Consider the following 13,616-nt stretch of genomic DNA (forward strand, 5'->3'; position numbering starts at 1 on the left):
CGTTCCGCTCAGGCGGCCGGACTTGGGGCGGCGGATCCTGAGAGGGTCTTCTTACCTCGCACGGGACCGCACCCCGTGCCGCTAACATGGAGTAGCCTTCACTCTTCGTGGAGATTAAGCTTTGAGAGCAGAGCTGGAGTTAGAAGGTCTTCCCGAGCTTTAAAGCCTTGAGTTTCCTTCCAACTCGGAGATCACTGGTCACAATAAATTCACCCTGTCTTTTCTGGCGTTGTGTTTCGCAAAGGGCCCCAACATCTCCTCCCCCTTCCCGCTCCTGTCCTCTGTACAGCATCCCGGATGCTGTCAAATTGCAACCATTACAGCAAATTGAGCCCTCCAGGCCAACTCTTGGCAGAGACCTGAGAGAGCCTGGGCTGGGAAGATTTGCATCAGCAACGGGGCAGTGCCTGTTAGCTTCCCATCCCCATTTGGGAGCCGTTCCCTCTACAGTCCCATGACCAGCACTGCAAGATGATTAGGAGGATTTGGCCATGAGGTTTACCCTCACACACAGGAAAAAAAAAAAAAAAAAAAACTTCATGGTGGAGCCTGCAGCTGGTCTGATAACATTGGTGTGTCAGAGGCCAAACACCCAGGCACACTAGATAGCGGTCTCCTCTGGCTAGTTGATGCTGCTTATGCTCGAAGAGCCTCTCCAGGAAGGCGGAGTGAAGCGTTTAACAGTGATGGCTTTGGGATTTCAGTTGCAAGTGGTCAAGTTATACTATCTTGCAAAATATGGAATAATCGCCCAATTCTGCACTAAGCATGTATAAAACTGGACCTCGGGCTTACATCTTTTTGGTTTGAATGTGAAGAATTGGGTATTTTTCTTTTTTTCCCTTAGGTATTATGTTAATTGTAAATTATTTTCCAAGGGATATTAGGCTCCTAAAATATAAAGAGCTGATTTCATTGAATCAGAAGAACATGGTTTGGGATCTCCAGAAAAACTGGGCCACTTTCTTTGATGATTCTGAAATCTAAGATTAAATTTTTAAAAAACGGCAAAGAAAAGACAAGTTCTATAGCAGTACAAACTGTGATAAAATCACTAAGACTTCTGGAGATGCATTCTTTTAAATAAAGTGGACATCAGGTGGGGAGCAGGGTAGGAGCTGCATTGTGTATGTGGGTCAGGAAATAGGGCACAGGACTTGGCCATTTCCAGGGACTCTGACTGGATCTAGAACCCCAGTTTATTTTCAAAAGATACCTATTATTATTCATGATATTTTGCCCCGTATTCAGAACATGACTATAAGAAGGTATATGTATATATGTGATGAATAAGTGACAGAATGGAGTCAATGAGAACTTGGCAGTTGCTTACTCTAAAAACATTTGAAGGAGCTCCCATCCTGACTCAGTGGAAATGAATATGACCAGCATCCATGAGGACACAGGTTCAATCCTTGGCCTCACTCAGTGGGTTAAGGATCTGGCATTGTCACAAGCTGTGATGTAGGTTGCAGATGCAGCTTGGATCCGGCATTGCTGCGGCTGTGGCATAGGCCAGCGGCTACAGCTCCAATTTGACCCCTAGCCCGGGAATTTCCATAAGTGTAGGGTGCAGCCCTAAAAAGACAAAAAAACAAAAGCAAAATAAAAAAACAAAAAACATTTATAAAGAGGTCTGCTCTAGAGTGCAGTTTCTACAGGAAATGCCCATTTAGTTGCAATTCTTAACCGTTTTCATCCCTTCATCACACCTTATTGTTTTTCTCTCTATGGATTCCATATTTTGTCAACAAATAATTAGGCAGTGATCTTTTTTTATTAGGCAAAGCTATAACTATGTATTTAAAGTAGAAGCCATCATTGCCACAGCTGTGGTGGAAGTCCCAGCTACAGCTTAGATTTGATCCCTTGCCCAGGAACTTCCATATGCTGTGGGTATGGCCAAAAAAAAGAAAAAAAGCAGTAGCCAGCAATTATAAAAGATTGTCAGCCTTTCAAAAACACTGCTTGTAATTTATAGATCCTCTTTATTATCTCCATGAACTCCTCTAGACGGCAGGCTGTATCATATGCTTATTATAAGGTTTTATTACAGTGAAAGTCCTGGTATAATGAAGATTTCAGCTCTTTAGGTTTAAAGGTGAGGAAATTCCCTTAAAGACTGTTCATTCTTTGTCATTAACTCAGCATTTACTGATTTCCCTAAGCCTTGTCTTCATAGAGAATCAGAAGAAATAAAACCATTCCTTATCCTCTAGATCCATGCGATCCAATACAGTACCCACCAGCCACATGTGGCCATTGAAATTTAAATTAAATTTAAAATGTAGCTTTTCATCCCACTATCCATATATCAAGTGCTAAAGAGCCACACATGGCTAGAGACCACTCACTGGACAGCACAGAATAAAACATTTCCATTATTGCAGCAAATTCTTCTGGACAGCACTGTTCTAAATAGAAGGTGAAATTTTAATTGGGAGATAAGATATAGTATATAAAGTTTACTTGGGAAATCTTAGTATGCTCCAGATCAAACCTCATTAGAACGTATACTTTTTAAGAACAGGGTAAGCTCTAAAACTTCAGGCTCTGGCTTCAGTCACATCACATGCTGACCTTGGGTACATTATTTAACCTCTGTAAAAAAAATATTTAATATCTGTAAAAGGGGGGTGATAATAGTAACAAATTTCAGGATGGATATAAGGATTACATGAGATAATCCATGAATGATGCTTAGGCTAAAGTCTAGAACATGACCTTCAAGAAAAGTTAGGTATTTTTTGGAGTTCCTGTAATGGCTCAGTGGTTAACAAATCTGACTAGGAACCATGAGGTTGTGGGTTCGATCCCTGGCCTTGCTCAGTGGGTTAAGGATCCAGCATTGGCCTGAGCTGTGGTGTAGGTTGCAGATGCAGCTCAGATCTGGTATTGCTGTGGCTCTGGCACAGTCCGGCAGCTGTAGCTCCGATTTGACCCTTAGCCTGGGAACCTCCACATGCCGTGGGAGCGGCCCTAGAAAAGGCAAAAAAAAAACCAAAAATAAACAAATAAATAAAAAGGAGGAGGAGTCTGCCAGAGCATACTGAGAAAGTAATATATAGGAACAGATTGCTGTCCACGTACACATATTAGTGACTGGAACTTGTGACTGATTATTTAGAATAAGCCCAATAAATTTGCCCTTTTCTTTTATGCACACCTAATTAAAAAGTTTCTACCCTTGGACAGTTTCTGCTGTCTTATTTCTGCTAGAAATAGTCTATTTAATAGCTTGAGAATAGCTTGTATTTTACATATATATATAATTTTTCTTTATCTTTTTTGGGGGGGCCACATTTGCGGCATATATAATAAGTTCCTAGGCAAGGGGTTGAATCAGAGCTGCAGCTGCCAGCCTACACCACAGCCATGACAACACCAGATCTGAGCTGCATTTTGACCTACACCAGAGCTCACGGCAACACAGTATACTCAACCCACTAAGTGTGGCCAGGGATAGAACCTGCATCCTCCTGGATACTAGTCGGGTTTGTGACTGCTGAGCCACAGCAGGAACTCCAAGAATGGATATATATTTTTTATACTTTCTGAAAAACATATTTAAATTATCTAATGCCAAGATATAATTTAAAATTCTGAAGTGAGGGAGTTCCTGTTGTAGTGAAGCAGAAAAGAATCCAACTAGTATCCATGATGACATGGGTTGGATCCCTGGCCTTGCTCAGTGGGTTGGGGATCCAGCGTTGTTGTGGCTGTGATATAGGCCAGCAGCTGCAGGTCTGATTTGACCCCTAGTGTGGGAACTTCCATATACTGCAAGTGGGGCCCTAAAAAGAAAAAAAAAAAAAATTTGAAGTGGATCCCTAAACTCAAAGTGACGTTAAGTGGTAATTTTTGTTTGTATTTATCGGGTAAAAGAAATTTACAGTGCGACAAGTAGAAAAGGAGTTTGTCTAAGGACATAATTAGAGATTCACAAAAAGTTGTTAAAAATGTACAGGGAAGTCCCAGGTTTCCCTCCAGTTATATGCCAATGATAACATCTTTCACAACTACAGTACAATAGCAAAACCAGAACACTGACATGGGTATGACCTTTAGAGCTCAGTGAGATTTCACCAGCTTTACACATACTTTTGCTTGCTTGTGAGTGTGTGTGATTTTTATGCAATTTTATCATCTGTATAGATTCTTCTACTTACACTACAATAACGTACAGGACTGTTCTATCCCTCCCACAAAGGTACCACACATACCCTTTCACAGTGACCTCCATCCTCCTCCCCACCGCATCTCTAATTCCTGTCAATCACTAATCTATTCCCATCTCTATAATTTCAAAAATTCTATATAAATGAGATCATACAATTTATCATCTTTTGGATGGACTTTTTTTTTCCCACTCAGCATAATTCCCTTGGGATCCATCCAAGTTGTTATGTGTATCAATAGTATGTTTCTTTCTTGATAAATCTTCCATGGTACGGGGGTACTACAGTTTAACCATTCACCCACTGAAGGATGTTTGAGCTGATTCTAGTTTTAGGCTATTATGAATGAGGCTGCTGTAAATGTTCATGTGCAGATTTTATGTGAACATAAGTTTTCATTTCTCTGGTATAAGTGCCTAAGGGTACAATTGATGAGTCATATATTAAATGCATACTTAGCTTTATAAGAAACTGCCAAACTATTTTCCAGAGTGGCTGTACCATTTTACATTCCTATCAACAGAGTATGCATAATAAATGATGTTTTGGAACTTATTAAATTGAATTATAGTCAAAGGTTTCTTTTACTATTCACCACTCTACAAACTGTAATTGCTTGTTTACTTGAATCCTGCCAGACTAAGCTTCAAGTTCAGGCATCCTGTACCTAACATAGTGACTTACATATAATAGATAGTCAATAAATGTTTGTTCAGTGAATGAACAAATTAATGAATAGAAGAATAGCTGAGTCAAGTTAAAATCAAATTGAAAAATTAAACTGTTGAAAAATTAAAACTATACCTGAATTTGAATTAGATGCCGTGATTTTTCTCCCAATACATAATGTTCTCAAGTCAGAAACTGGCACTCTATAAGTAAGTTAGTTGTGTGGCAATTAATAAAAACTAAATGACAAGTTATATTGGGCCAAGATTATTCATTGTAATACTTTGGAAATAGCAAAAAAAAAAAAAAAGAGAGAGAGAGACAATAATCTAAATGACTAATGATGTAAAATTGCTTTAATAGAATGGAATACCATGTAGTTATCCAAACAATAAGAAACCTCTATATGTAAAGAATAGACATCTTTTAAAAGAAATTAATTTTTAAAAAGTTACAGAACAGTATGTTGAGTATGCCCCACCTTGTGTAAAATTTTTAAAAAGGAAATTAAAAGAGAAAAGATATATGCATAAAGATGTTTATTCTCCCTACATCAATTTATAAAGTACAGGGTGTGCCTGGACCATCTTGTGCCAGAAGGTAAAGAAGTGTTCAAAAATTTATGGGGACATGTCAAACGAATATAGAAGCCAGCACAAAGGGCTCTCTCTGGCCAAATTTGGGGCAATTTAAGTATTAAATGAATAAGGACAGCGGTAGATTATAACACACTGACTAGAAACACAAAAATACAAAAAAGAATATGAATCCACACTGACATTTTAAAATTAAATAAAGAATAAAAAGAGGGAGGAGAGAAAGGAAAGTTTTTACATGAGAATGATAAAATAACACCATTTTGCAAGCACTAGAATAATGATTGATTCGGGCAAGGATCATTAGCAGATGCTAAAGCCAGTTAGTGGAATTTTTCTGGGGAACAGAAAATCCATATATTTTCAAAATATAACTTTCACAGGTGATATTTGCTATCTTTTAAAAAATATTTGTAAATTAGAAGTGTAAAAGGTAACTTTACCATGGAAAGGAGTTCTGGCTAAGGCACAGCGGGTTAAGGATCCCCGTGTTATCTCTGTGGCAGTGCCAGTTGGCTCCCCCGCAGTGCGGTGGGTTAAGGATCCAGCGTTGTGGTATAGGTTGCAGCTGTGACTCAGATTTGATCGCCGGCCAGACATCTTCCATGAGCCGGGGGTACGGCCAAAAAAGAAAAAAACCAAAACCAAAACCAAACCAAACCAAACAAAACCAAACAAAACAAAACAACAAAAAAAGGAGAAATATGGCAGACACCTTCACCAAATTATCAGACTTACTGTATTTGTTTCCTACTGGTACTGAAAAAATTTACTACAAACTCAATGGCTTACAACAGCACAAATTTATATCTAACAGTCCTGTAGTCCAGAATTTTGATGGAGGTCTCACTAGGCTAAACCCTTGGTGTTTGCAGGGCTGTTTTCTTTCTGGAGGCTCTAGGGGAGAACCCCATTTCCTTGCCTTTCTCTGCTTCTGGAGGCCCCCTGCATTCCTTAGCTCATGGTCCCCTTCCTCTGTCTTCAAAGCCTCCTGGCATTATATCACTGGGACTCCAACTCTCCAACCTCCCTCCTTGTCTTGGAAGGATCCCTGTGATGATTTTGGATGTACCCCCCTCCCATAACATAGGATAATTTTTGCTCTCTCAAAACCCTTAATTAATCACATTTGCAAAACTCCTGCTGCCACAGGAAGCATTCATTATTCTGGAGATTAGGACAGAAACATCTCCTTCGGGACATTATTCTGCCTACCCAATTCACCATTAGAGATAACACAATACATCAGCAGTATTTGAATTCTGATGTAATGCACTGAGAAGGACACATCACTTAAGACAGTTTTTCTAACAAAAGAAATATTTATTTCAATGGAGGGAGTTTCTGAAGCAACTGTCCTCCACTATTCAAAAAGGTCAATGCTGTAAAAACAAAACAAAACAAAACAAAAACAAAAACAAACAAAAAAAACAGGATTGGAGAATTGTTTCAGATCAAAAGGAGACTACAGGAGTTCCCGTCGTGGCTCAGTGGTTAACGAATATGACTAGGAACCGTGAGGTTAAGGATCTGGCGTTGCCGTGAGCTGGGTGTAGATTGCAGACGCAGCTCGGATCCCGCCTTGCTGTGGCTCTGGCGTAGGCTGGCAGCTATAGCTCCCATTAGACCCCTAGCCTGGGAACCTCCATATGCTGTGGGAGTGGCCCAAGAAATGGCAAAAAACCAAAAAATAAATAAATAAATAATAAAAGACTACAGAAACATGACAACTAAATGCACTGTTTAATCCTTGAGTGGATCCTGGATAAAAAGGAAAAAATATAAAAAGTGTTAGGACAATGGGAAAATTTGACTAGGAACTGTACAATAAATAATGTTGAATTAAATTTAATTTCCTGAGTGATACTGTATTGCTTGTTCTTTGGAAATAAATGGTATAGTAGTTGGAAGTAAAATTTCATGATGTCTGCAACTAACCTCAAATGGTTTCAGATAAAAGATCAAAAGAAAGCAAATTAGGGCAAAATGTTAACTACTGAATCTAGATTAGCACTATAAAATAGAAATATAAGGCAAACAGTGTATATAACTTAAAATAATCTAGTAGCTACATTAAAAAAAGGAAAATGATGTTAATATTTTAACTCAGTCTTTAGCATTTAAAATGTAATCAATGTAAACATTATTAACATTTTACATACTTTTTCCTTCATACTAATGCTTAAAAATCCAGTATGTATTCAACAGTTACAGAACACCGCAATACTTACCACAATGCAGTGGACAAAGTCACATGAAGGAGGCTGGTGTTAATTAGACAGCACAGGTCTAGATGAAGGATATAGGTCATGTGTTCATTGTTTTATACTTGCAGGTTTCTGTAGGTTTGGTATGTTTCAAGTCAAAAATTTGGGGAAAAAAGAAATAGCTATTAAATAAATAAGAAATAAAATAAATAAAACGAAAGATAGCATTTTAACAGAAAAAACTTAACATTTGTTAACTCTGGAAAAAAGAAATGAGGACTGATTAGGGCATAAAAGAAGGATGATGGTTCTCCCTGTACCTTGCTATACCTATTGTACAAGATTGTGACTCTACCTATTAAAACTTAAAATTTTTCTGAAATTAATATCTACTTTATTTTTTTAAATTCAAAACTAGGTATTCTTATGCTAAGCAAGTGCTGGTAATCCCCAGTTAAGAGGTAAGAGCTCCACCTACTGCACTCGAGTTCCTAAAAATTCATTGCTATAGGAAAGAGGTGTGTGTCCCATCTAAAATACAGTAATTAAGTTTAGAAATTTCTTCCGGTGATGGTTCCATCTTTACTTATTAGTCTTAATAAGTCATTTTAATCTTTCTGCTTGCATATTATTAAATAATTTCAGATAAATTTTAATCAATAAGCTAAATATCACTTCCCAATTGCTGAAAACCAGAAAAAATAATCCAGTTCAGCCTCACCTATATTCTATGGTGCTGGACAAAGGCTGTAATTCACAGTGGCGCCGGATATTGCGAGCAAGTTCATTACACATTTATGTCTGTTTTACTTAAGCCTCCTTTCATCTTGCAGCGGAGCGGGATCTCTTGAGTTACATTTATCCAACTGTAACGGTTGGCACTTTCAAAGTTACATTCTCTTGCCGTCTGCTCCTATTTCATGCGAGTTTCTGAACTGATGCCGGGCTAGAAGGTTTCTTGACTTCTTTGGTAATTGCATCATTTCCTGGTCTTGTCTCGCTCACAACGCGGAGAGGGGAAGCAGTTGCCGAGATAATAACACCGTTTGAAAAAACAGGAAGATAATGGAAACAGTGGGTTTTCAGGGTTTTCTTGGATCAGGGTGCAGAGGCCCCAGTTCTTCACTAAGCAAATCACCCACAGCTATCTCAGCTTCTTTAATCTTACTCTCACACAAGTAAATAGAAACAGTCGCGTCCTACGAGACCAAGAGGCCCTTCCTCACTCGCATTTACAGTGCTTTGTGCCAGGGACGTGTGCAGTGTAGCACCCAGCACTACAACCGGAAACGCTCTCCGCCGGTGGCAGTCTGTCGTTAGATTTAGCAAAATGTTTAGTGGGAGAGAGGGCAAAACAGAAAGACATATACAGAGACAGAGGTCAGATACAGCAAGAGCAGCTAAAATGATCGAGAAAATAATAAAGCAAATTACAAGGTTCTGGACAGTACTCTCACTTTGGCTAGGTATAGATATTTACATTTAACACAGTTGGGACGAAATCTAAGGATGCCTTTTCCAGCATGGCAGTCGGAAGAAGATTCTGTTTGGAAGATCTGGCTTTTTTTTCTTGGGAGCCGCTGCCGAGCTCGCCGAGTGCGCAGCGCGAATTTGATGGAGTTTAGGAGACTGAAACCTAAAATAAGAACGAGGTGGGCAGGGCTTACAGGCAGTCTTGCTTTCTACTGGTCACGCCTAGGTGACGATTTCTAAAGAAGCAAATACACTCTGAGAAACAGCCTAAGCAGGTTCCCTGGTGGTCTAGTGGTTAGGATTCGGCGCTCTCACCGCCGCGGCCCGGGTTCGATTCCCGGTCAGGGAATTACCTCTTTTCCTCAATAGTAACTGAGTTGCGTTTTGTTACTCTCATTCGTGATTTGTTACTTTTTCCATTATAGAAATTCAATTCGTTTTTAATATTACTGAATCTAAAATTTAGAATACACAATGCTTTTTTAAACAGATATTATTTACAATCAACTAATAAAAAGGTCCTTGACTCTAAAGTACTCTAAATACAACTTAAACCACTTCTAAAATTGCATTTTCCAGCTTTTGAAGATAATTCAGATATGCATACAAGCATTAATTTTTTAAGCCTTTGTTAACCTGTAACTTCGTTTAACTAATAAAATAAATAATTTTAGGAGGGCTATTTCCTATTTTGCATGATGCTTAAAGTCAAGTTACACATACTCAGATTATGTGCTTCTAGATTGAATGTACTGAAGCCTTTCTTATCCTTTTCTCCTATATGAATCGAAGATCTTTTTTTTTTTTTTTTTTGACTTATGCTGTTGGTTAGTTATCAATCAGCTGCCTTATATTTTCTCCTACGAACCCATTTTAGTTAATTATTTTATGTTATATTTTAACTTTTCTCAAAGAGATTCACACAAACATGGCAAATTTCTTGCATCCAGTGTGTTGGTTCTCTTAAGGTAAAACATACAGGCTTTACCGAAAATGAAGGTAAGTATCATTTGGAATTCTTACTTTCCCGGCAAAGAAGGACTCTAGGAGTTCCCCCAAAGAAAATATGAAAATGTTGGAGTCAAAAAGAAGACAAAATGGTGCTACATAGACATTCTTTTTTTTAATCCTGAAATTTCAAAATTATTCTAACCTTTGCTACTTTTTTTTTTTTGTCTTTTTGCTATTTCTTTGGGCCGCTCCCGCGGCATATGGAGGTTCCCATGCTAGGAGTCCAATCAATCGGAGCTGTAGTCTCCGGCCTACGCCAGAGCCACAGCAACGCGGGATCCGAGCCGCATCTGCAACCTACACCACAGCTCACGGCAACACTGGATCCTTAACCCACTGAGCAAGGGCAGGGACCGAACCCGCAACCTCATGTAGTCGGATTCGTTAACCACTGCGCCACGACCGGAACTCCCCCTTTGCTACTTTTTAAGTTATTGCGTTCTTTGGCCATTTCATTTTAAACTTGAAATTTCTTACAAAATAGACAAAAAGCTTGATTACAGCTAATATGGATTTGTCTTACTTTCATTTCAGCTGTGCTGAGACTAGTTTGGAAGAGGAAAATGAGGAGTATTTATTAATGGTCCAAGGGGCTGAAAAATAAGTGTTTTAGGAATCTTTCATTGGGGAATTGAGACAAATATATTTGTTATTATCACCATTAACAAAAACAATAGGAAACACTAATCGATTGCTGTGTGATAGGTACTTTAAGTAATTAAAATACGTGGTGAGGGGAGGGAGAAAGAGCTGGATATGAGAATGAAAACAAAACGGGAAAACTGGTTCTCTGAATAACCTAAAGGCTGGTAGGATGTGGACAGCCTGTTTACAGGAGAATGGGCCTTTAATATTAGGGTATCCAGGATGACCTGAATGGCCTGGCCTCTGCACGGAGGGAGGCTGTATCAGGCTGGCTATAGATGGGGACCTGTTCTAGGAACACTGCAGCTCCAGGTCAGCCAGGTTCCTATTGCCAGATCATGGAGGACCCTAGACAAGCTAAGGAGTTACAAAGGGAATGGAAGAAGCCTTGATGTTTGATAGGATAGAAAAGCTGAGAATGACTGGGAAGAATCAGTAGTGACTCTATGAGTTGTGTTCTATGTGGTTAGTCAAGTTGGAATGGCATGGCTATTAGTAGGAAGGTTGTGGTGGGGAAACAGACTAGGGAGAGAAGGTAGAGTTGGATCCTGACAGAGGCAGCACAGCCAAATGGTGATTGGCAATACAGGTTGGAACTTAAGAAGGTAAGGATTTGGGAGCTATTAGCTTAGAAGTTTGAGACAATTTGGGCTCTATCAAAAAGACACTGTATATGCAAACTATTACATTTAGAATGGGTAAGCAATGAGGTCCTACTGTATAGAAGATGGAACTATATCCAATCTCTTGGGATAGACTATGATGGAAGACTATATAAAAAAAGGAATACACACACACACACACACACACACACACACAACTAGGTTACTTTGCTCTACAGCAGAAATTGTCACAATATCGTAAACCAACTATCCTTTAATAATAAACAAATAAATACATACATAAATAAAATCTCTAAAGGACAGAAGACAAAGGAATAAACCAAGGTGAGAATATAAGAGAATGGGAAGAAGTAGAATACCTGTAAAAAGGAAAGAGCAAAGAAGAAGTAAGAGAGTTTATAACCAGATCAGAGAAATTCAGGAAGGAAGTAGCAGTGAAGAGAACAGGATATTATAAAATGTCGAGGAGAAGATGAAGGAGATTAAGCAAACATGGGTGGTGGGATATAGCTGTTGGGTGCAGAAAAGACCAGTGCAATCCAGACCATAGTAAGCAAGTCTGTCCAGGAGGCCAGAGCTATAAACAGGACTCCAGGTGCTCAGGGTCTGGACTAGTGTGAAAAAGAGACAGCAAACCTCTCAATAACTAGATATTGCAGAAGAGCAAATGTGGAGAAGAAAAAGAGGTTTTCAGAAAGCAAAGAAAATACTCTTGCACAGGAGTCAGAGACTGAATTAATCCTGTTAATAGCAGCTGAGTTACCTTGAGTAAATGACTCAGCTTCTCTGAGCCTCTGGATCTTTACCTGTACAGTGGAGATGCTAATAGCTCCCATGCACACTTCACAGAGTTATTGTCATTCATTCATTCATTCATTTATTCACTGATTTAGCAAACACGGAATTTTTACTCTATGCCAGTCACTGTTGTAGGCATAGGTAAGAAGTGGCGTAAGACTGTCCATCACAGTTGAGTAGGAATCAAAGGAGAAAATGATGAAAGTTTTGATTATGGTCTATTGATTTGGAAAGAGTATTGATTCAGAGTGATGCAGGGCAGGAAGTCCAGTTGCATTGAGGTTTGGACTAAAAAGAGGTCATCCAAGTGAAACTGTCCTGTACATGGGTTGATATTTTTGACTAATGATGATAGATTTGGAGGAGATTCAGCTTTGAAGTGAGAACTGAAGCCTCAAGAGGGGAAATGCTGGTGAGTGCAGCAAAAAAAAAAAAAAAAAAAAAAGGCTGAGGTTTGCAGGCTGACTGGCTAGAGGAGGACAAACAAGGAAAGTCTTCTGAGCAGAGTCAGAGCAAATCAGGGACAAAGACGTCAGGGAAGAATGAGTCTGGAGATTGCAGCACAGCCATTAATAGCAAGAGCATATTTCTTTTCTTTCTTTTTTTTTTTTTTCTTCTTCTTAATGGCAGCACCTGTGGCATATGGAAGTTCCCAGACTAGGGGCTGAATCAGAGCTGCCCCTGGAGCCTATGCCACAGCCACAGCAATGCTGGATCCAAGCTGCATCTGGGACCTACATCATAGCTTACAGCAATGCTGGATCCTTAACCCACTGAGTGAGGCCAGGGATTGAACCCAAGTCCTCATGGACACTATGTCAGGTTCTTAACCCATTGAGCCACAATGAGAACTCCTGATTTATTTATTTAGTGGAGTTTTATTTGATTATGGTTAGAATCATTTTAATTGAACTTTACCTATTCTATCGTAATTTTTAGTCAGAGAAGTACATTTTTCTACATGATATTGTCATTTAGACACAGAAATATGTCATACAAGCTACACATAGCACAAAATCGCTGCATTGTAGAGCCAGAATATAGTGCTCCATTCTGTGCTTTTGAAGAACGGGGAAATGCTGAAGGGCTGTTTGCAGAAATACTCATATGAATAGATTCCTTAAAGGTAAAGGAATACAAATTATCTAACCTGCACAAAATAGAGCAAAGGTTAGTAGCTGCATACCAAAAATAGTTTCCTGGACTTGTCAAATTACTTTATTTAAATACAAAATTGTTATTCATCTAGGGTTGGGCTACTGCAGTGGATCTTGACTTGGGCTGACAAATGCTAGAATTATAAGGATGTCTGAGAGTAACCAAGGGTGGGGAGAAAGGATGGGAAGGACTTTCAACAGCATCTAATATAGTGCTTGATATATGGCTGGTGCTTAATGAACAAATTAAATAATCAGT

The 13,616-nt window shown here is 39.0% G+C and overlaps 1 protein-coding gene and 1 non-coding gene across 3 annotated transcripts in view; one reads left to right on the top strand and one right to left on the bottom strand.

Annotated features, from left to right (window-relative positions):
* The window catches only part of NCOA7 (nuclear receptor coactivator 7), a 151,814-nt gene extending 151,345 nt beyond the window's left edge, over positions 1 to 469 (bottom strand). For both annotated transcript variants that reach the window (XM_047759289.1, XM_047759223.1), the window contains exon 1: positions 56 to 469. The gene's annotated coding sequence lies outside the window, so the exon portion shown is untranslated. The remainder of the gene's footprint in view (positions 1 to 55) is intronic.
* Positions 470 to 9,400: 8,931 nt separating this feature from the next.
* Positions 9,401 to 9,472, top strand: TRNAE-CUC (transfer RNA glutamic acid (anticodon CUC)). The gene has a single exon. It is a non-coding gene; the product is annotated as a tRNA-Glu (tRNA).
* The last annotated feature ends 4,144 nt before the right edge of the window (positions 9,473 to 13,616 follow it).

Source organism: Phacochoerus africanus, chromosome 2 (genome assembly GCF_016906955.1).
Source record: "Phacochoerus africanus isolate WHEZ1 chromosome 2, ROS_Pafr_v1, whole genome shotgun sequence".
In the NCBI taxonomy this organism is placed as follows: Eukaryota; Metazoa; Chordata; class Mammalia; order Artiodactyla; family Suidae; genus Phacochoerus; species Phacochoerus africanus.